Genomic DNA, 21,880 nt, shown 5'->3' with positions numbered 1-21,880 from the left:
GTGTGCGGATTTCGATTCAAAAGTGTACGGGTTTTGATTCAGACAAAAAACGGTGTACGGATTTCGATTCAAAACATGTTCTATTTAAAGATGATTTTTTCGAGTTTCGGAGTGATTTTAATCATTTTGCTGGAAAATAGCGATAAAATATAAGTAGACCTATAACTAAACATGTCAGTTTAAAGCAATATGTGATTTCTTGATTTTATATTGACCGTCGAAAATTATCATGTGCTTAGGTGTACGGATTTCGATCCAGCACGGTACCTAACCTCCGAACTGGCAGTGAAATTTATGTTTCACTTATATGAGAGCCCTTCCTTCCAGAGGAGGAAGGGGATAAAATTTCACCATGTCAAATTTGGTTCCATTTGCTTGATTAGTTTTCAACTTACGCAGAAGTTTGTGTTATATTTGTATGGGAACCCTCTCTTTAAGAAAAGGGAGGGGTCTCGAGCTACTCTAATAACCTTCTACGGCCTCAAAAACCCCTACATATAAATTTTCACGCCGATTGGTACAGCCTATAAGGACCAGAGAGACAGACAGACAGATAGAACTGCTTTTTCATATGATTAGAATTCTTGTAGTAATTTAAATCGCTTATTTTAGTATTAAACTATTGGTTTACTATCTTTTATAACAAAATATTAATAAAAAAATTCCCGAGCATCATCAAGGGGTTGATATAATCGGGTGATCACTGAATCTGTAATGTGGTGAACTGCTGAAGTTGAGACATGTGGTAAACAAACCGCTTCGATATGGTTATGATTTTATTGTGGTTCCATATACCTTAAGTTGTGTGTGATTTCGTGCCAAATATACGTCATTAGTGGGAAGTGTTTCTTATTTCATTCAAAAAATTTGCAACTGAAGTACGTCGAGAGTTGAAAAGCTTACAGAAATACTACTCAAAGTGAAACACCGTGCCGTAATTAGTATCATCTCTTTAAAAACAGTAATTTTAATATTCGCGCCGAAGGAAAGCCAAAAACCTTTGAAGATGCTGAATTGAAGGAATTTTTCGATGAGGATCTCAAACACAGGAATTAGAAGTCACCCGCGTCGTTTCTTAGCTTGCGAAAAATTGCTCCAGCGGCAAAATAGGAAGGGTTTTCTGCATCGTTTCGTGACGGTGATGGAAATAGATTCATCACAGCAACCCGTAGAAAAAGAAGTCACATCGTCGGCTCGGCCGGATACAAACACGGTGAAGGTGAAGGTGCATTTGATGGGAGCAGGTCGGTGTTATTTATTTGAGGTTGTTGAAACCAGCCTTCTGAAAACTACTTTCTTACCGTTGCAGCCAATTGCAAACTAATTCGGCTTACATTGTATTACTGCTCTACATACGTTTAGTGCACAGCTCGACAGTCACTAACGACAGCACACACTCGCAATTCCAAACGGACTGTTATTTTTGTCTACTGAATTATTCTTCTACGTTGCACAGAAGCGATTCTCAACAGATTACAACGGAGTTCAAATGGAGGAATAATCAGCCTGTCTGTCCAAGGAAGTCACGGAGTGCAAAACGAACAAAACGACATCATTAATAAACAAAACGAAAAGGAGCGGTCAAAACTTACGTCCTTTCGGGAACGCCGGAAGTGTTTGTAAAACTTCGAAATGTGTAAGGTCCACTCAGGTTTTTATCACTTAGGTACGATTGCAAACAGTTAACCAGGGGTGGCATTGCGCAGCTCGATTCGAACGATTTTCGCTATTTTCGAGTAGGTCCCATACTGCCAGTTATGCTTTACGCTTAAAAAGAGCTGTCATTGTCATTTGTCGTGCGGCTCATCTAACCCGCAAAGTCGAAAAAACACGAAAAACGAAACATAACGCCCTCCAACGATCATTTAGTTTTATTCGGGTTGCTCGAAACGAAATGCGCAATGTCACCCCAGGTCTTCGGAGACACCCATACTAGCGGGTTTGTGGAATAATATTCGATGGTCAATGTTTTCAAATGCATCTTTCAAGTTCGTGTTTATTTGTTTATTTGTAAAAAAATACATCAACAGGCCTTGTGGCCCAACTGATTTTCTTAATCTAAGTGCTACGTGCTAGAGTTAAGAATCGATTCTTCAGTATCTCGCGGCTGGCGTCAAAGTCGAAACATGACGCGTAACGGTTAAAATGGCGCTGTAGACCGGTTATCGTGCCGTAGCTACTGTAGTTTGTTCGCCTACTTTGCACGTGAAGAAACAGGCTATTTCGCAACATACGTGGTCTGACATAGGTGTTAAGTTGTTCGTGAATCGCCGGACAATCTATCCGTGAAATCAATACGTCCGAGATGAATAGAGCTCTGATCACATCCCGACGAATTTGCAGGGTGTCTAAATCGATAAGCCTGCAACGCTGTTCGTAGTTTGGTAGTTGAAAGGGGTCAGTCCACGGTAGTCTACGGAGAGCAAAGCGAATGAACCGTTGTTGTACTACCTCGATTCTGCTTACTCCGTCCAGGTAGTAGGGACTCCACACTGAAGCGCAGTATTCTAAGCTAGATCGTACCAAAGCGCAATATAAAGATTTTAGACAATAAATGTCGCTGAAATTTTTTGCAATGCGCATTATGAATCCCAGGTTCCTGTTGGCCTTGTCGACGGTGAAAGTCATGTGTTGTTTAAATGTGAGTTTGGAGTCGAGCAGTACTCCCAAGTCATTAACACAGGTTGTGCGTCGTAGAGGTGTATTTGATAACTTGTAATCAAAAGTCACTGGGCTAAGCTTCCTTGAGAACGTTATAATCTCACATTTGTCGACGTTCAATTGCATGCGATTGTCGACACACCATTTCGCGAAAATCGATAACTGCTCCTGGAGCGCAGCGGAATCTGATAGGACTTCACTTTTGCAAATAGCTTCAGATTGTCGGCGAAGGACAGTCGAGGGCCCTGAAGTCGGAAATTGACATCGTTCAGGTAAATAAGAAAAATCAGAACGGCGATCTCGTGACTCAGTTTGTCAAAGGCGGCGGGAAGGTCCGTGTAGATAACGTCCGTCTGAGACTGGTCGTCAAAGCTGTTCATTATGTAAGATGTAAGCGTCAGGAGATTCGTGGCCGTGGATTAGCCGCTTAGGCATGAAACCGTGTTGTTCGCCTGCGATGTACTGCTTGAAGAACGAGAAAGTGGGTTCAAACACGCTGAGCTCAAAAAGCTTCGGGATGGAGCAAAGCGCTGGATTCCTCGATAGTTATTAACGTTTCTTCTGTTCACTTTCTTATGTACTGGAAACATGTATGCCGATTTCCAGATCGAGGGGAAAACACTCGAACTGATGGATTTAGTGAAGAGATTACTCATTGGAGCAGCCAGACTACTGATACAGTTTTTCAGGAAAAAGGACGGTATGCCATCTGGCCCAGCCGATATGGAAGACCTAAGCTTCGAGGCGGCTAATGTAACCGTGCTAACGTCGATGGAAATGTTAGTCAATGCACGACCGAGGAAAGGAACACGTGCCGTCGCAGAAGTAATTTCGTCCGTCGTTAACCTTTCGTCTACAAACACGCTAGAGAATTTCCGCGAAAATAGTTGGCAGATCTATTCGACACTATTCGCTGTATCACCGTATAAGAACATGCTTGATGGTAGGCCGCCGTCTTTTCGCTGTTTGTTTACATATTTCCAAAATGATTGGGGTTACGTTTGAGCTTGCACTCGACGTGTATACGGCAGCCAGCTACATCCCATTTTCAATACGAGTGATAGAGTCCGAAGTGAAACAAAGCAAATTGATTGTTACAGAACGACCAGGTTAAAAACCGTGTTGATATTGTTTTTTGCGAAATCTAAGAAAATTAAAGAATTTCCGTCATCGACTCAAAAAAACAATACAAAATGAACAAATGCATTCTACAAAAACCATCTGCAACAAAAAACGCAATTAAAAATATACAAATCAATCGTCGTTACTCAACGATAAAAATCTTGATTTCAGTCCCCATTCTCCCTCCTATGTAAGAATAATCTACGTTAAATATAACTCCACCCTCCAACAATTTCGTGACGTTAAATTGGCTGTCTCCCATAAAATTTTCGATTTTGAAAAAAAATTTAAGTTAGGTAACAGTCTCAACTACTTCCCCACTGCTCTCATATTTAACTATAAGTAAAACAAACTCAACTCTCTCTTTCTCTCTTGCTTCATACGGTATGTAAATTGTGTAAAGCAAAGCCTTAATTTAGCAATAAAATTTTCACCGGGAATATGCAATTCAGCATACACGCTATCTAAGATATTATAATCCATCTTTCGTAGTAGAGAAAAAGAATTTAAGAATAATATAAACTAGTAATATTTTGTGAAATAATATAAACTGCAAAAAGGAAATTTTCCATTACAAAAATTTTGAATAAAACTAAGGGTTGAGTCAAACTTGAAGTTAAATTTTGATAAAAGTTCAGAATGGAGAGATGTGAGGCAGATGTTTTCCAGAAGTTAAGTATTGATAAGTTTTTTTTATTTGAAATTTTTAACAATTATATTACAGGGTAGCTTGCAGCCTCAAGGTTACAGATTCCACTTTGAAATCAGACTGTTCGGTGTCAGAGAGACTTTCACGCGTACTTGGCATTAATAACTTAGGAGGATCGGTAGAGAAGAGCACTAAAGTCTATACATAAGCCTGTTAAGGGAAGGCTGAAAGTATAAAAAATCGTCACTTACCACGGTAACAAAAGTACCCTTCCTTTCTGTTATATAGACTGTTCCGAAAATTATAAATACATCTTCTTTCTTGAATAAAACAAAAAATACAGGATTTTTCGGGTCATTTTATTCTGAAATATAGATAATAAGTGTTTTCTCTCCAGTTTCAATTCAAGTTGGGATTATTTTTCATAGGATACGCGAGTTCTCTAACTTTTCTCTTAACAATACTCATAAGCTTTTGCACAGTGTGTTCTCCGACCATTATTATCACTTTAAGCCAATCTTTTTTAAATTTTTCAACATTGTCCGCTGGTTAGACATATTTCCTCAGCTTTGTCTTGGTCAAAGCCCAAAAAGTTCCAATAGGGCGAATTTCAGGGCAGTTTGGAGGATTCATCTCCTTTGGGACACATGTGACATTATTTGTTTTATACCACCCAAGTGCATCCTCAGAGTAATGGCAGGAAGCAAGATCGGGCCAAAAGATTGGAGGATTGTTATGCTGCTTAACCATGGGTAACAACCTTTCCTGCAAACACTTTTTCACGTAAATTTTACCATTCATTGTGTCATTCGTAATGAAAGGACGAGATATTTTCCCACATTCACGAATGGCTTGCCAAACCATTACCTTCTTGCCGAATTTTTCGGTGTAAATGGCTTTCACTGGTCCAGGGACATCCTTTCCCTTCGGTGATGTATAAAATTGCGGTCCTGGCAGAGTCTTATAGTCCAGTTTTATGTAGGTTTCGTCATCCATGATAACACACCCCATTTTTTTGGTCAGAAGTTTGTCATAAAGCTTCCGAGCTCGCGGTTTCACAGATTCAGCTTGTTTCGGATTTCGTTTTGGCTGCTTCTGCTTCCGACGGGTCTGCAGACCCATTCTTCCCTTGGCACGCATAACGTTACTCGCCGAGGTTCCAAGCTTTCTCACCACATCTCGTACTGATACTGAAGGATGCCGCTTGTAGTATTCCTTAACCTTTTTGTCCATTGTGGGATCAACAGACCCGGGTTTTCTACCACGTCTTGGGGCATCAGTAAATGTGCACTCTTCACAATACTTCCGCAATGCGGTTTGAACTGCTCCGACACTTATACCTTCTTCTCTGGCTAATTTTCTTATAGAAAGACCACTCACGGTGCCCCATTTGTGCACAATTCGCTTTCTTTGCTCGGGAGAAAGGCCACGTATTTACAAAATTTCGCAATAAATGTTACAAAAAATGACAGCATCTGTTTCTTTTGGATGTAAACAACAGGACGCAGCCAACGTTTGGTTGAATCCTGCACGTTATTTGAAATGACGGTTGATCGTAAGTGTATTTATAATTATCGGAACGGTCTATAGTCAATAGAGATGCAAAATTTAACTCGGTCTGGTACCAACGATTGTAACACTTTTTTCTTTCCTTCCCTAACCGACCGTAAGGTCGTAGCCGATTTATACAAAGCAGAAGATACGGCATTTTGAACATTGAATATAGCAAAATTTATACCAAATAAGCCATCTTATTGTGCAACTTCACAACCTCAGATCTATCATCGAGAATCAAGAATATTGTATAGTTCAAAACAGACTTGTCTTAGATGAAGAAAAAAAAACAGACTAGTCGTTTCTCTTCAAAGAATTACTAGCGTGTAGAAGAATATCTTTCAGTGCAAAATCAACTGCTCTCACAATGATGAGCAAATCAACGCACTTGCTTGAAATGAGCAGCAAATTGTGTCTATCTAAGGTTTTGCAAGCTCTTCCGTTGAATCCGAAATATCACTCCTGAGAAATAGTAAACTGAGGTGAGCTTTCTCACACGAAGGAACATTACACACAATACCCACACAAAGGGCTTACTTCAGAGCTATTACAGTGAGTCTCTTGAACATTCACTAAGGTCGCTTTTCATGCGGGGGATACGTGCCGCATAAAAAGAAACTGCGTAAAAAAACCGCGTAAATTCCGGAATCCGCGTCAAAAAAACCCGCGTGAAAAAAACCGCATAAAAAGCGGCCTTAGTGTATATAAAATAAGGGAAGCATTTGGGTAGGATAGCAGATTGCGTTTGCTCTGCATCTCAAAACTCAAAAGAAATATACCCAGCCGTCACTCCGCATAACATTCTTCTACGAGAAAACTCAAGTTGTCTTTGCTGTATTATCTCAGCAGAGAACACTGCGTATTCTCGCTAGAGTGATTCACCACTTTTGTTTCGTGCGGATGTGGTGTAAACAGTAAGTGAGTTTTTTTCCGGCGAGTGGCAGGAGCACAACACAAAGCAGAAGAAAGAAGTGTGGTGCAAAAAATTGCTACATGCAGTGCTCATGCCGGAGAAAAACTAAATTATTTCTATTTTTTTCGAGATTAAACTCATACATTTTTCATTAGACATTGAATCTACTTTCGGAAATGAATACGCAAGGTAGATTACCATGTTACTTTTTCATTCAAACTTCATAAGCCATAGCCCGTTAGTGCCATATCTGATATATTTCATATCTGTTTCTATCACTGTGCTGACGAAGATTGAAAATGATTATGATTAAAAGATAAACCCGTAATTATCAAGAAAATGTAAAGTCCGCAATAAACCGACACTGTATCACTGTTTTAATCTCATTTGTTCTGGCGCACCTCTTACTATTAAATAGAACAATAATCGCAATTCGGTGCCTTAAGTACCCATCAAATGTTCGAAGTTATCTCGAAGTTATCTGCAATGTGCCCCATCGTACTAGTATTTAAATGAAAACTCATTTCAGCTTCAGAAAGCTGACAGAAAAAAATGAATAAACATTTCCCAATCTCACTGCTCGAATAGAATGAAGCCTACATTTAAGGAGCTGCATTTCGCCCCGCAAAACAACAGCTCCAATTCTGACCTACATTCGTCAGCAGCCCTTCCATTGTGCACCGGCTCCGGCGGCCAACGGACGGCGTCGGTGAACGTGATTGTTGGTTTTCCCAATTTTCCCTATTCTCAAATCCTTTACCCGGCCGGTCAACCCCGATTCGGTTTCGGAACGATACGCCGGAGAATGGTACTACTATTTCTCAATTTGACAACAAAAATACGACAATAAATGGATAGCAGTGTAGACGGAGCAACGAAATAAAAAAACACGAAACTATCCAGTCAGTGAGATTTCTAACAATGGTTAATTTAATTTTCCAATTGCAGGTATCACCTGGTCCTGCCGCCAATGGGAAAACTCTCCACGCTTTGCTGTATACCTGCCGGCGCCGCTACCATTCCACTCACTCACTCGCCACTCACTACACTACACGATAGCGCGCGCGTACACACACATACGCCCTGCATGCCGCCGACTGTTGACTGCCGTAGGCTAGTGTTGGTGGTGGTGATTGTGCAACAACGACGACAAGGGTGAAGCGACATCAGAAAAGCAACACAGCCAGCTGCTCTGCCCGATCCTTCGTTCGAGTCGCTAGTTCAGTCTTCGGCGCGAATGCAATGCAATCGGACGGGTTCGGGCGAGTGTGTAGTAAGAAGAGTAGCGTCGACGAAGGGAACCTGCTACCCGCGTGACGACTACGACGACGACGAGTGCGACTGGAAACGATACGATACGGTACGGAGTGTGTAATATGTTAAGACGTGTCCTGGTTGAAGTACGGCGACAACGAGCAGACCGGAAGTGCCGGTTGTGTATGCCGGCGGAAAATTTATAAGAGTGCTGTTTCAATTTGTGAGCGAATGAAGCGAGTGGATGTGAAGTGAAAATTCCCGTTTTTTGTCACACCGTGTGGAAAACGTGTGCCGCTTACTACTCGCCGCTGGCCCACCCAAGGTCGGCGCAAACCCGTGGTGTATATAATCCAAACGGGAGTGTAATTCTTGCCAGCTCGTGGAAAACGGAAGAAAAGCGGTCTGTTTTGTGTGGAGCTGGCCCGGATGAATAGTGTTGTTGCCTCATGTGTTAGCGAAGAAGAGAGCAATTTTCCGAGCCAGCAGCAAACGTTCGAATTTAGTGAGTCCCACACGATAGTGAACGTGGTAGTAACAGGGTGGCTAGGGTGCAAGTGAAGTTTCCTCTCAATTTCATCAATGTTCTCGGCTTGTGCCGTTTTGTAACTACCGACTACGGCGACACGGTTCTGCCGGTATCTGGGCAACAAGAAGCTCGGTAGTAAAAAGTCAGTGCTTTGTCCAATGTACGTACGGTGCAGTGTATTGCACTACAACAGCAAATGAGAGAAGAATAGCCAGTGTAATTAAAAATTTATTGAAAAAATCTTAATTAGAAAACACCGGAGTGGAAGTGTGCGAAGTGAAATTATTTGTTCGGAAAGGTTTGGGGACAACTACGGGGGAAAACTGCTTACATACATAGAGATCTAGTGTTGACGTGTGTGGCCTGACGGAGCTTGGAGCTTTGCGAAAACGGTAAGTGTAAGGGAGGAAAATCACTCCACTATGTTTTCAACATTCAATATCCGGTAGCTACCGGAGAAGACGTCGCAATGCAATGGGGAGAAGGTTTATTACGTTGAGGATTGTTGATAAATGGCGAAGTGGTGTGGAAGCAAACAGTAACCCATCGCGATCTGGAGAAACTTGCACACCTTCTTCATGGCCGAGTGAAATGCTTTGTGCTGATGATTATATGTTTTGTGTTTATGTAACTCCAGTTTCTAATTATGAAAATCCTCGAATGAATCGTGGGAAAATTTGATTTAATTTTAACCCAATCGTGTTTGAGCGATTCGAGTAATGTTAAGTGTTGGATGCTATTGTACACCGTTTGCGGTTAGCGCCGACTTAATCCCTTTGCGCAACACCCGATGTCAGATAGTTCTATTTGAGAATATTTCACGAGAAAAACTTTTTGAGGAGAAACGACTTCCAACTATTTTGCAAATCTGCATTGCAAACATCGGGTGTAATCTTGATATGCATAGTTTGATTTATTCTTTTGTCGTTTTTGTAAATTCTATTTTATCCAATTTCACTAATAATTTGAATTGATTTCAAATATAAAATTAACATATCCATGTGTGCAGTAAAACTAACCATTCAAAGGTGCAAACAACGAAATTGTAACGTCTGAAACAGCGATACAGAAAACGTTGGAAGGTGTCTCTTTAAATTTGTGCCTATATTCAAAATCCCGATTTTGAAGGCCACAAAAAATCAAACAAAGAAAATGAACTCTAGAATTTAAGACTCGTATCCTTCGTTTCCAGAATTAGAGCCGTGGTGTCTCGTGCTCTTCTTTTTCAACACAGAGTTCCCAGTCAACTGGTAGTAGCCTACAGGACAATTGCGTGGTTAGCCCTATGATCCCAGTCACTCCCAAACCGGCGTTCAAACATACGACGACTGGCATGGTAGATCAGCATCGTACTTCGAAACCAGCTGGGAGAAAATTTAGGGCTCAGAATCTCTGAACATGCTTTTAGGCTACTGTCATACTGAGGCGTCAAATGAAGCGAAGCGTTGAGCGTTTGAGAAGCGGAATAAACAGAAGCGTTGGGTGAAGCTTCCTATGACATACTGGAGCGAGCGTCGCAAATGCGTTGTGTTGTCATATTCCTAGATTCCAGTAGCGGTTTTGTTTGAAGGAAATATGATTCGTCCAATGAAGATTTTTTTGCTTCTTCAAGCACGGAAAATTACGTTTTAGTAAACATAGAGATTTTTTCTTGAAATAAAATAATATTACTGAAGTGAGTTGCGCTACAGACGTAGTAAAAAATATAAGAAATTATTCTGAATTTTAAACCCGTTGACCCCGAGCAACGTTCAACTAGTTTATAATATCTGTTAGGATTTCAATAACCCATGTGAGCACAGCTAGTTACTCAGCGGCTTGCATTTTCGCGACCAAAGAAGTTCAGCATGCTAAATTTCTGGCCATTCGAATCAAAACTCAACAATATCAATCAATAATATCAGTGCTATTTTCCCGACGACCTGAAAATTTTTCCCGATAGTATTTTCTATCCTACTTTTTTTCTTTTTTAAGATTTAAGACCAAAATAAAGCAAATATTAAGTACCTGGCGATATCAGGTTTAGTCTGAACATGGATTTACTGCACAACCCTCTTCTAAACATTTTAACATTTTCTAAACGAAAATGTATTTTATTTGCTTTTTTAAATTACCAAACCAAAACAAAGCAAATATAAAGCACCTAGCGATAAAAGATTTAGTCTGAATATGGTATTACCGCGTACATATACGCGCGTCAAAACACTACTCGTTCTGTTTCGCCGCCTCTATCGACGCGTCTTTGCCGCTCCAGTATGACCGGTTTAAGCGTTTCATATAGACGTTCGAAGAAGTAGCTCGGACGTTTTTGCGACGCTTCTTGCTTCGCTTCATTTGACGCCTCAGTATGTCAGTAGCCTTAGAAGTGGGGATAGAAAATGATTCCAAATATGATTCCTGAAAAAATAAGATTCCTAGGGAATTGCTCCGATATTCTTGAAGTATTAGAATTAGAACATTAGAACACCTCATCAATTCAACACTGAAAAAATGCGAAATTCCTCAAAAACTGGAAATGTTCTTATTTGGTGCCTATCTATCTTTAAATTAGGTGCGAAAACTGACGTTCATTACTATTGTGGAATTACCATTATCTCTTGCATTCCAAAACTTTTTGAGTAGTTTGTAAATGACAAAATCACTAGAAAACAACATAGTTTCTTTTAGGAACGCTCAACAATCTCGATTTTTTTGAAATTTGTAACTTTTATTCTCAACGCAATTGATAATGGTAGGCACGTAGAAGCCCTGTACACTGACTTTAGTAAAGCGTTTGACTGAATCGACAGATAATTATTTTAATTTTCAAATTACAAAAACTTGGATTGACGTCTCAACTTCAATGGTGGCTCCAGTCTTATCTTACAGCAAACAAAAAGTACGCTTCCAAAACAAACTCTTACAATCTGTTCCAGTTGAGCAAAATCATTTCAAATGACCTGGAAATACGCGAGAATTTAATCGACCATTTTTGATTTGAATGAAACTTTGCACACGTATTCGGCTTAGCACCTTAGCAACTGAGCATTTTTCACAGATGGAGAGATTTTTTACACCCATGAGTTACATTCTGATTCTTTGGCATAGGTTTTATTCGAAGCATTGTAGCCCAGAAATCGTTGGTTGTATAGAAAAACTGTCTGAGAATGAGTTGTAGGGAATTAAAAATGCATCATAAAAAAAATATACACTGTACAAAAAAAATTTCTTCGACCAAGAAAAATCAAAAATAAATGTTAAATTTCAATTTAAAAAAAAGTTAAATTTTTTTGTTTTATTTTTTTTTTCAAAGAAAGTTGAAATTAATACGCAATTTAAAAAAAAGCCCAGGATGGAGAAATGAAAAATATTTTTTTATGGTAGATTATTTTTTTTATAAATATATATATATATATATATATATATATATATATATATATATATATATATATATATATATATATATATATATATATATATATATATATATATATATATATATATATATTTTTTTTTTTTTTTTTTTTTTTTTTTTTTGTTTCAGGTGGAGGGGAAATTTGCATCCAAACCCCTGAGGTGACCAACCTCAGGGAGTGTGGGGTTGGTTTGAATCAGTGACCGGACCCACTAAAACCCCTCCAGTCTCCAGCCCATAATACTCCCCGGGACCACCGCTAGGTATTGCTTCGGGGAGCGGCTTTTGTGCTCTGTGCACCCTCTTGGTTCTATAGATCTCTTTGCTAACTTAGCTAACTAACCTGGAGACTGGCCGTTAGCTAACACTGGCGTGTCGGTGGTCAACCTGTCGCCTGTTTTGCAATTCTAAAACTATTTGAGAGGCGGCTGTACAAACCGCCCTCCAAATGTTTGGGTCTTTACACATCCTCCGAACTAGGTTGTCCGGAGTGGTGTCTGGCCCGCTCACTACCATCATGTCGCTCCGCGCATGCACAAAACGAGGGCACACGAAGAAGACATGCTCAGCAGTTTCTTCCGCATCCGCGCACTCGGGACACATGGGGGACCCCGCATGCCCGAATCTGTGTAGATACTGCCTGGAGCAACCATGACCTGACAGAATCTGTGTCAAGTGGAAGTTAACTTCTCCATGGCGCCTCCCGACCCATCCGGATACGTCCGGAATAAGTCGATGCGTCCATCTACCCTTTGCGGAATTGGACCATTCCTGCTGCCATCTGATCATCGAGAATGACCTTCTGGTGCCTCGTATACCCCTTGTGTCACGTTGATCGAAGCATTCTACGTCCTCCTTAATGGCTATGCTGATAGGCATCATGCCGGACAGGACGCAGATTGCGTCGTATGACACTGTACGGTACGCGCTCACAACCCTCAGGCACATGAGCCTGTAGGTACTTTCCAGTTTTCGACGATGACTGTTGGTACCTAACGCTTTGGACCACGCTGGCCCACCATACCTAAGTATGGACGAAACCACGCTGGCAAGAAGTTTACGCTTGCTGCCATATACCGCTGAGCTATTGGACATCATTCGAGATAGTCCTGCAGCGGCCGTTGAAGCCCTCTTACAGGCATAGTCAACGTGACTCTTAAATGTGAGCTTATCGTCAACCATAACCCCCAAGAGCTTCAAGGAACGCCTTGAGGTAATGGTGCAGTCACCGACTCTGACCACCGCCTGTTGCTCTAATTTGCGGTTGTTCACAACCGTAACCTCCGTTTTATGGTGCGCTAACTCCAGTTTCCTAGAGTGCATCCAGTCTTCGACCTTGCGTATGCAGTGCGCGGCCGTCAACTCGACCTCTTCGATCGACTCGCCGTAGACCTCTAGCGTGATGTCGTCTGCGAAACCGACGATCACAACCCCTACAGGGAACTTTAGTTTCAACACCCCGTCATACATGACATTCCACAACACCGGGCCCAGGATGTAACCTTGCGGTACCCCTGCGGTGGTTGGGACGCACTTCTGACCCTCCTCCGTGTTGTAAACTAGTACCCGATTCTGGAAATAATTTTCCAAAATCTTGTACAACGACACCGGTACGTGGATGCTCCTAAGCGCGAGCGCTAGGAGTTCCAACTGGCGCTATTGAATGCATTCTTCACGTCAAGCGTGACGATTGCGCAATAACGAATGCCCCAACTCTTACGCTGGAGTGCTACCTCTGCCGTCTTGGTGACAGAGAGAATAGCATCCAGCGTGGATCTACCTTTCCGGAAGCCGAACTGGTTACTTGCCAGACCGTTTACACCCTCTGTGTACTTCACCAGTCTGTTGAGGATAATCCTCTCAAGCACCTTGCCCGTAGTGTCCAGCAGACAGATAGGTCTGTATGCCGATGGGTCCCCTGGCGGTTTCCCAGCCTTCGGCAACAGCACCAATCTCTGTCGCTTCCACCTGTCCGGAAAGAGGCAGTCATCCAGGCACTTCTGCATGACTGCTCGAAATAGATCGGGGGCCACTTTCATGGCCGTCCTGATGGCCAAGTTCGGGATTCCATCCGGTCCCGGTGCCTTGCTCACCTTTAGGGAGTTGGCGATCACGATGAGTTCCTCATTCGTAACCCTTACCTCCTCCACAACCTCTGCACGGCTGCCGTCTCTCACGGATTGGATGCCCGGCAGGTTGGCCGACCATCCCTGGTCTGTGTCTGAGATACTGGAACGTCGGACGTGAGACTCAGCAACCGGAGGCCAAGGATTTGGCTCGTGTCGTGGAAAGAGTCCCTCGATGATACGCTCCAGCATCGCTGGTGATCGCTCTGCAGGCGCCAACACGCCTTTGGTCTTCGCCATTACGACTCTGTAGGCGTTGCCCCACGGATTCGTATTGGCACTCGCGCATAGCCTATCGAAGCAGGCCCTTTTGCTCGCCTTTATCGCACTTTTAAGCGCCGATCTTGCAGATCCGAATACTACACGACGCTCTACCCTCTGTGCATCGGTACGTGCACGTTGCAACATCCGTCTTGCACGGAGGCACGCGCTACGGAGGTCCGCTATCGCGTCGGTCCACCAGTATACCGGTGACTTACCATTCGGCTTACCAGGTTGGCGGGTCCTAGGCATGGTGGCGTCGCACGCCCGCGATAATGTGGCAACTAATTGGTCAGCACTCGGGCGGAGCCAACTGCCCCCCTCGCGCTCTCTTCTCATTGCTTCTGCAAATACCTCGGCATCGAAATGCGATGTCTTCCACCCGCGGACGGTCGGAGTATTGGCTCTACCCGTCGCCTGCCGCCTCTCGTTCTGGACTACGCTATAGCAGACCGACTGGTGGTCACTATAGGTGTAGCCATCGTCTACCCTCCAGTTCACGATCAGTCCTGGGCTGGAGAACGTCACGTCGATGATCGACTCCGCACCATTTCTGCTGAAAGTACACTTGGTTCCAACGTTGGCCAGATCTAGGTTGAGCTTTGCCAAAGCTTCCAACAAGATCTGACCCCTCCGGTTCGTGCGGCGGCTTCCTCACTCAACAGCCCAAGCGTTGAGGTCGCCCGCCACTACTAAGGGTGTTAGTCCCGTCAGCTCCATAGATAACAAATCGACCATCTGGGTGAACCTTTCGATAGACCAACGCGGCGGAGCATAACAACTGCAGTAGAACACCCCGTCCACCTTGGCAACCGCGTATCCTTCATTTGAGGTTGACACAACCTCCTGAACCGGGAACTTGCTGGTCGTGCATATGGCCGCCGTACTGGACTTATCTGCAACCCAATTACCGTTTCCGGGAGGAATGCAGTAGGGGTCCGATACGATTGCGATGTCCGACCGCGACTCAGACGCTGCTTGGTATAGCAGCTGCTGTGCCGCATAGCAATGGTTCAGGTTCAATTGTGTCACCCTCACGCCCGTGGTTTCGTGGCCGCCTTACCGGCTGGGCACCGTGGGCCTCCCATAAAGTGCTTGGCGTCCCGTTTTCCAGTACATACCAAGCACCTGGGAGGCTCCCCGCAGTCTTTAGCTTTATGGCCAGCACCACCACAACGCCTACATAACTGGCTCCTATCGGGCCCCTTGCAGGTCCAGGACTTGTGTCCTCCCTCGAAACACCTGAAGCAAACGTCCGGCTGCTGGAGTATGCTCAGGGGACATACTGACCAGCCAACCTTAAGTTTGGCTGTCTTCAGGGCCAGAGTTGCATCGGCCGATGCAAGCCGGAAAGTGGCCACCTGGGTCCCCGCTGGACCCTTTCGGAGGCGAATTACCCCAGTGGCTACTTCCACTCCGCACTTCTCCTTGAGGGCCTGTGCAATATCGCACCTCTCGGTGATTTCATCCAGGTTTTTGAGCTGGAGAGTCACCTCTGAGGTGAGTGCCCGAATTTGCACATCTTTCCCGAGGACCTGCTCGGCTACCGTCTTGTAGGCAGCGCCCTTGTTTTTAGCATCCTTACGGAGCTCAAGGATCATCTCGCCGGTGCGAGAACGACGGATGGTCCGCACATCCGCTCCCAGATCCTTGAGCTGGGTTTCGCCTCTCATTTTCTTCAAGACTTCGGAGTACTTGGACCCCTCCGTCTTGAGTATGAGGGCGTCGCCCCTGCTTCGCGCCTTCTTTCCCATTTTTGGGCGATTTGTCGCCTTCTCGTCGTTGCGCTTGCTGTCTTTTTGGCGCTTCCTTCCTCCCACGGTAACCCAAGGGTTTCCCGTAGCTGCCACTTCGGCAGACTTTTCGGCGGACTTGGAGGCCGTTGGTGTGCTATCTCGCGGGCTTAGCACAACCAACCGTTTCTTGCTGTTCTCGGGGGCTTCCCCCGGAGACTGCCTTGCTCTTTTTGCGGCTGACCCGGAGGCGCAAACCGCTGCAAACATGCAGGTGTCCGTTTGGACCGACTTCGTCGCCCTTCCGGTCACCTCCGTTGCATTCTTCTCTGCAGCCACCGCTCTTGCCTTGAGCTCGGCGTGCTCCTTCTTCGCAGCATCGACGGAGGACCGAAGCATGTAGAGAGCCTGCTTCAGGTACTTCGTCGTGTTGGTGCGACTTTTCGCAAACTCGATTATGGCATCGAGCCGCTCCGACAGCGCTACTACCTTCGGTAGCGTGTCTCGCTGTCTTCCGACCGCCTTTATCAACAGTGGACCAGCCACTGCGATGTCTTGCGTCGATCCGGTAGGCGTACTGCCTTTGCCGTCTTCGCAGGCGTCCTTTACTGCATCCATCTCCGCCTTTCTCGGCGGAGACCTCTGGATGCCTCCTCGTGCAAACGGGTTTTTCAACCCATCTGCGCCCAATTGTTGATCTTCATTATGTTCATTATTCATTTTTGTTAAGTGGGTCCCCCTTCCAGCCGCTATCCTTATCCATACTGGAGTGGTCGCCTATCTGGTCCCATGGTAGTCTATGCCGAAGCAGTGAGGCCATGGCTAGGGGCGGCTGCCATAGCGCCTTATGAGCAACTATGACACCCCCGACCGGCGCAAGTCAGGAAAGGACATCTGATCCCACTCCTGCCCGGTTCCCACCGGGCAATGAATTTGGAACGTCCTGCCAGGTTTTACGGGACGGAGACCCCTGCACCGGTTGTTGTCTCGCTGTTTCAAGCCGTTGTCACACGACCTTACTAAGAGAGCTCGGCGCAGGTGCCAGCCCAGAATCGTGGTACGAAAACGAAATCCGACTCTTATCATATGGCGTTGCGACCAGTTACCGTAATTGGGAACTTACTGGCATCAATCCCAATGGGCGAATTAGTGCATTTGGGTGGTGGGAGCGGCACTATTCGCTCCGTCAGAGCTGCTTCCGGATAATGTGGCTTTTGTGAGAATTCGGCGGCCCAATGCCTGAGTCTCACCACAACCTAGGCTAGCTCCCGCTGATGGTCCGGGACTGCGTTCTTGCAGTTAGCACTTCCGTGGCCTACGGTAATCGCCAAATACCGACCCGTGGTGGCGTACAGCTCTGCCCAATATATATATATATATATATATATATATATATATATATATATATATATATATATATATATATATATATATATATATATATATATATATATATATATATATATATATATATATATATATATATATATATATATATATATATATATATATATATATATATATATATATATATATATATATATATATATATATATATATATATATTATATAAAACACACGTTTTTCTTAATTTGTCCGTGGTTCTCCAGCAAAAACCATACGTTCATTGGAATTCCATTTGGCGCGATCTTGCTCAGTTATTTCTAGAGTGCCCCAGGGTTGGCATTTGGGACCACTTCTTTTTATATTGTAAGTAAATGACATTTTCCCTTATACTTAAAAATAAATAAATGCATCCATTTACGTAAACGACATGAAAACTATTCACGGGAATCAACAGCGACGCACAAAAATTCCAGGAAGAAGTCAATTTTTTTTACATTTGGTGCATTAAAAGTCTGCTCTAACTTAATGATAAAAACCGCGCAAATTCCAGAATCCGCGTAAAAAAACCGCGTAAATTCCGGCATCTGCGTAAAAAAAACCCACGCGTTAATTCTGCAATGAAGAGAAAACGAAATCCTCGCAAAAAAAATACCGTGTAAATTCCGAAACCCGCGTAAGTAAACGAGTAAATTCCAGAATCGGCCTAAAAGAGCCGCATGGAAAAAAAACCGTAAAAAGCGACCTCAGTGTAACCTAAAATTTAGAGATGGTCAATAAGGAATATTATTCTATATATTTCGCTATTAAAGGCCAAATCAATCAAAATTTGTCTATTTAACAAATCTTAAAAATATGCTATTTATTATCTGAAATGACTAAATAGAAAAACAATAAAAAATTGAGAATAATATTGCCAAAAAATGCTTGCAAACTCGAGAATAATCAATATCATTATTTCCAAAGGATACTCAGAATCGCATAAAAAACTGTAAAATGTTAAAGAATGTCGAAAAAAAAAACGATTTCAGTATAGAATTAAAAATATTACTTCTGAAGGTCTAAGCATACTCCAGAAAATGCTTTAAAAGACCAAAAAAGAAAATTATCTTAAATTGAACTCAGAAAACAAAACCGGTCGGAAATTATACTCAAAATCACAAAAACAAAACGATTATAAACGCTTCCAGTAGCCAGCGAAGGCCAGATTAACAAACAAAGAGTGTGACAGAACAGAGAACAGAGAGTGACGAAAAAATAATACCAGAATTCCAGGTAAAATATTGACGAAAAAAAATAATCTTGAATCATGATACCAGTCTTACCTAAACTAATTTCAAAGACTGAATTTTAAGAAACGCTCAGAAAAAAGATAATCTCTAATTAAGCTCAGGATCGACAAAAAATTATGAAGCAAAGCACCTTAAAACAAATATTGAAATGAAAACCAAACAACTTGAAATTAACCACATCTACCAAGATTTGGATTTCAAAGTCAGAAAGGGGACCTCGTAGCCTCAAGATTACAGAGTCTGCTTTGACAAGCGAATGACTATGAGTTCGAGTCTCAGTAGAATCATACCGGCCTTTTTCAGGCTCCCTCTTATTCGACCTACTCGACCCATCTCTCAGGCTTCATTCCAGAAAAAATACACACATAGTTGCATGAGAATACCTCTCCAGACAGTTATGATTGTCGATATTTGGCAGGTATGTTAACCAATGAGACTCAATAAAGAAGAGGAGAGTAGAGCCTATATATAAACGAATGTAGAGAGAAGGGTAAACGTATAAAAAAATCCATCGCTGACCACGGTGACAAGAGCACCTTTCTTTCCGCTATAGTCATTAGAGATACAGAGGTAAACTCAGTCTCTGGCAACAACGATTATAACACTTCCTTCTTTTCTTCGCTTACCGACCGTAAGGATATAACCAGCGCCGATATTGATCCTAACAAAGTTGAAGCTACTAAATTGTTGTACATTGAAGATAATAAACAATTCAAAATTAACCATCTTACGGCGCTGCTTTGTACAACATCACTACTTCAGATCCATCATGAAGGAGAAACTGCGAAATGTGCGGTCGTTAAAGATTTGAATTAGAAATTAGGATCAAAATAATATCAAAAAATCTGGGACGGTATTCAAGACACGACCGCATGATTGATCATTCATCAAACTCTTCAGTTTTAGTTCATCGAAGACAGACAGTGTGTGCAGCTGGGGAAACGAAAAATAAGCGAACTGAAAATATGATACAGACTTGGAAACATATGCCGCATTCAAAAGGGACTTGAGTTCTTGTCTCCGGCATGGTGTTTTAACTAACTATTGGGATGGTGGTACTGTTCCACAATCTATATTCGTATCAAATTCCACTACCGACTTATTCTATTGCTCAACCCTAATACCTACACAAACTGCTGTGCAGGAGTTATTTACGCGACTGAAAGGATTAGTTGTCCCCCAGCCGCGCAGCTGTAATATGCAACACGCAACAGTGTAATAAACTGTTGCGTGGCTGAGGGTGCTGCACTCTTGCTTTTTACTTCCATCCAACGCGAGAGAAACTTGATTGTCTTCCTTCCAGGCCGCAACATGTTATAACGTGTAATTTTGTTGCATGGTTAAGAGCTCTTTCGGTCCGGTTCCACTGATCGCCAACAAAAAATGAGATTTTTCATAGTCTTGCGAAGGTGAGGAAATGACATAACTTGAAAAAAGGCGGGCCACTTACAACATGGGTTTAAAATGAACATCGTGAAGCGAGATGATATTAAAGTTAAAACCCCTCCCAAATTTCAATTTTCAATTGCGTTGAAGGGTCTTTTTCAATAAAGACGATAGTGAATGATTTTTATTAAATAGCAACTGGGTTCAAAATCCGCTACAGGTACCGCAGTACTTGAAAGTTCACAACAGCTCGATAACACTGAGCATAATTAGCGGTATTGCCACAACTAATCCGTTTCCAATCAAATTGTTCTACTAAAAATGATAGTCTTTTTTCTAAGCCACAACACGTTACAACTTGTTATTTTTTTTTTGCTTGGCTAAGAGCTTCACTGGTTCACTTAAACAGTTTACCATTACGAAATGAGATTTAATTTTTCGATCGTTAAGTTTGAATAACACAAGTTCTCAGAATTTGTCTTAGAATCACTAGAAAATTATTTCCAGGGTCACATGAAACCATCATGAATAAATAATACCAAAGATCAAAATAGACCTAAAAATTCAAAACGGAAAATGCTTCCAATTTATTTAATTTTTTACCAAACACAAAACGCTCTTAGGGAACAAAAAAAGTTCCGAAAAAGAAATGATCCTTAGGTTATGCTTAATACATATCGCTAAAAACCCTTATAACAGCCAAGCAAAGAAATATCATTCCAATTGTGTTTGGAGTTGTCTGAAAATTATTTCACTTTATATTCAAATTTGCCTAGAATAAGCTGAAAATCTCTGAAAACTTTCTTTAGGGCCAAAAATGTCACAAAAACGAACGCTTTTGAATACAAGAAAAGCAAATGATCTCAAAAAACGCTTAGAATCACATGAACACGCTTTTGAAAACTAGTAACAGTCAGAAACGCAATTTCCTTAGTTAAGTTAAAAATCGCTAAAAACCTCTTGAAGGACCAAAAAGGAAACTGTGCGCCTTAAAACAAATATAATCCGAAATCAAGATCAAAACCACAGAGGAGCTCCGGCAAAGAAAATTCCAATTGAGGGCGCAACAGACTAAAAAAAACGAAAAAAAAAAGAACAACAGGAAAAATACTAGTAGAAATTGTCCCTTACGCTTTTTAATATCGCTGAATCATTCACAACAGAAAAACCAGTAAAAATATTACGTTCAGTAAAGCTTACTCCTAAATATGCTGCGAATTAGTATAAAAATTCATTAAACAGCGTTTCTGTCGACAAAAATCGGCTGAAAAAGAATGGTTTGAATCGCTGAAGACGACTAGCCGGAAAAGATAGGGCGGAATCCATAAATTACGTAACGCTCATAGGAGGAGTGGGGGTATCCCTGAGCGTTACGATTTTTTACACAGGGGAGGGGGGAAGGTGAGTTCGGCGTTACGTAACGAAAAATCTCTGGATAGACTCTCCACAAACGAGCCGGTTCATCCAGCAAATCCTTGTACAGCGTTACGTAATTTTTGAGGGGGGGTTGGTGTTGGCGTTACGTTTCGTTACATATGGGGGATGGGGGTCCGAAAATTGTTTTATTTTTTTTGCGTTACGTAATTTATGGATGTCGCCCAACGATTTAAAATTGGGCTCAGAATGCCACAGAAGGTGAAATAAATATATATTTGTACTCAG

General features: G+C 42.4%; 1 protein-coding gene across 1 annotated transcript in view; it reads left to right on the top strand.

Annotated features, from left to right (window-relative positions):
• The window catches only part of LOC129731930 (netrin receptor unc-5-like), a 573,886-nt gene that overhangs the window by 217,558 nt on the left and 334,448 nt on the right, over positions 1–21,880 (top strand). Inside the window, exon 3 of the mRNA XM_055692323.1 lies at positions 7,848–9,074. The gene's annotated coding sequence lies outside the window, so the exon portion shown is untranslated. The remainder of the gene's footprint in view (positions 1–7,847; positions 9,075–21,880) is intronic.

Source organism: Wyeomyia smithii, chromosome 3 (genome assembly GCF_029784165.1).
Source record: "Wyeomyia smithii strain HCP4-BCI-WySm-NY-G18 chromosome 3, ASM2978416v1, whole genome shotgun sequence".
Lineage (NCBI taxonomy): Eukaryota > Metazoa > Arthropoda > Insecta > Diptera > Culicidae > Wyeomyia > Wyeomyia smithii.
The sequence above is the reverse complement of the archived record's forward strand: the minus strand, read 5'-3'. Positions and strand labels throughout refer to the sequence as shown.